The 2,426-nt window shown below is 51.9% G+C and overlaps 1 pseudogene; it reads right to left on the bottom strand.

Annotated features, from left to right (window-relative positions):
* Nucleotides 1–1,632: 1,632 nt before the first annotated feature.
* LOC144934078 (zinc finger protein 593 pseudogene) lies at nt 1,633–2,026 on the bottom strand (annotated as a pseudogene).
* Between the last annotated feature and the right edge of the window lie 400 nt (nt 2,027–2,426).

Below are 2,426 nucleotides of genomic sequence, written 5' to 3'. Positions count from 1 at the left end.
CAGGCCACACGGAGCTCTGGGGGGGGGGGGGGGGTGCACGATTTCGGCATCGTTTATTCAAGACGCGCAAAACGCCAGGCCAGTGTTAAGATGCACCCGTGGTGTCTCATCATCGACAGTCGGACTCGCTTGACTCGATGCTTGGACTGTCGATCGGACAGGCAGGTGCACCTGCGATGAGCACGGTTGGCTACGTACGGTGCGAAAGAAGTTCAACATACAAGTACCCCTCCCATTATGTTGTGGTTGGGGGTGGGCCTAGTTTGACCCAACCATACAACTCAAAATAATCATCGGCGTCGGGCTGATGGATTGTGAAAATATTCTTGTTGCGATGGATGTGCAAATTCGGCTATTGCTTATGTCTGCAAATGGGTCCTCGGTATCTGCTGATGGCTGCTGAATCGTTCGTTGACCTGCGCACGCGTCCAGAGAATTCGTTCTAAGCAATCTGGCAAGTGCGCTTTAAAGTCGCTGCCATTAATTGTCACGGATGAATCGGCGACCTCTGTTCGCTTTCGTTATAAATATTTTAGTGTGCTCTGTCGCACTTCAATTGATGTCGGTAACCTTTCATTTTAAAAGAAGAGATTGTTAGAGCCTCCCGTCACCATGGTTGAATTATTCACGACGGCAATCACCAGTATTACGACATGTTTTTACCCAGGAAAGTTTTGCAACTTTTTGCAGGAGGGTCATGCTAAGTTTTCTCAGTAGGGGGGCCCACAATTGCCATGTTGCCTACTCTTTTTGGAAATTGTCTGCTGTGAAGCTGTGGCGCAGACTGCATGCATGGCAATGGGTAAATCCAACCGCAGTATTATCCATGGCGCCCGACAGTATCGAACCGCGAGCCTCTGCAACAAACCGGTAAATGTACCGCCACGGTGACTAGGAGATGTTAACTACCTCGCCTGGTATACAGGAGGCCGTGGGTTCGATTCCGTCCCTGACGATGCCTGTACATTTGGAGTTTGTTTACGTTATCCCCGTGTCCAATTATTTTTCTCCACATTTAGAATCAACGTGTTTAAGGTATTTGGCTGCTATACATTTCGACATGATAAGCCACTTCGTTTAAGCTATCGTTTGTGGCCAGGTCGCTTCTGAAAAAGAGCTCTATAGCTCAGTGGGCCTTAGCCCGGTAAAATACAAATAGTTGAACTTTCATCGATATTCATGAAAGGAACCTCCGTTCGCTCTTATGAGCTCTGTTGGGGATGCTTGTCTGCGTGTGCATCTTCGATGGATGCCCGCCACTGGGAATGCCGAGTGAATTCTAATTGGTCACGAGAGGTGGAGGATGCGAGTGAGTGCAGGCGAGAGCTGCAGGACAAGTCGTCTTGGAGCTCTCGTCCTCTCTCCCGCCTCTCCTCTCTCCCGTCTCCATGCCTCTCATCTCTCTTGCTTTACCTGCCTCTCTCTTCTCCATACCTTTCCTCTCTTTCCTTCCTCTTCAGTCCCTGACCTCTCTCTCTCCCTGCCTCTCATTTCCCTTCCTCTCCCTACCTTTCTTCTCCATACCTATCCCCTCTCTCTCTCACCTCTCCCTGTCTCTCTCTTTTTCATGCCTCTCGCCTCTTTCCCTGCCTTTCTTTTTTTTCTTAAACCTTGCACATTTATTGAGGACGGTTAAGTGCTACGGCTCTGCTTCTTCAGGGTGGGGCCTGTGCTCTCTTCACACATGGCCTCTTCCTCTCCTGGTTGCGTCTGTACCTTCACCTGGGCAGGCCGCTGATATGAGCCCATGCCAGCAGCTCTCGGCCTCCTGAGAAAAAGGCGCCTCCCGCAGCCTCTTGAGCCTTTGCTTGTGTGTTTTAGTCTTGAAATGCACGTTCAGGGTCTGCAGGTCGATGGAATACCGCGCGCAGTGCAGGCAATAATAGTGCCGAGCGCTCCCCGGCAGGTCCACGTCCTCCGGCTGGTGCAGCATGTCGGCGTGCAGCTGCTGGTCCAGGTCCCGCGTGCGCCTCTTCACCTTCATCAGCTGGGACGTCTTGGCGCGCTGCTTGTGCGTGCGAGCCATCGTCTCCGCCGACAAACCTGTCCCGGGGATGTCTCCCTTCTTCACCTCGTTCACCTCGTCCCGTCTTCTTCCCCACGTGCGGTCACGTTGGAGAACAGCAGCTGATCGTGCTTCCCCCTGCCTCTCACCTCTTTCCCTGCCTCTCTCTTTTCCATACCTATCCTTTCTCTCTCTCCCCCCTGTCTGCCCCGTCTCCCTGCATCTGTGTGTGTACAGTACTCGACTGATGTCCGTCAATTTGGTCAAATGTCAGTCGTTCATAAAGTCCCCAAATCGAGCGCGAATTGTGTGAACTTCTGATTTGATGTTTGGCGAGCGGCGAGCAACAACCCTGGACGCTGACTTTTTGTTTGTTTTGTCCTGACGCTTTTTTTTTACCCACCGCAGCATGTCCCAAGTC

Source organism: Lampetra fluviatilis, chromosome 9 (assembly GCF_964198595.1).
Source record: "Lampetra fluviatilis chromosome 9, kcLamFluv1.1, whole genome shotgun sequence".
In the NCBI taxonomy this organism is placed as follows: domain Eukaryota; kingdom Metazoa; phylum Chordata; class Hyperoartia; order Petromyzontiformes; family Petromyzontidae; genus Lampetra; species Lampetra fluviatilis.
The sequence above is the reverse complement of the archived record's forward strand: the minus strand, read 5'-3'. Positions and strand labels throughout refer to the sequence as shown.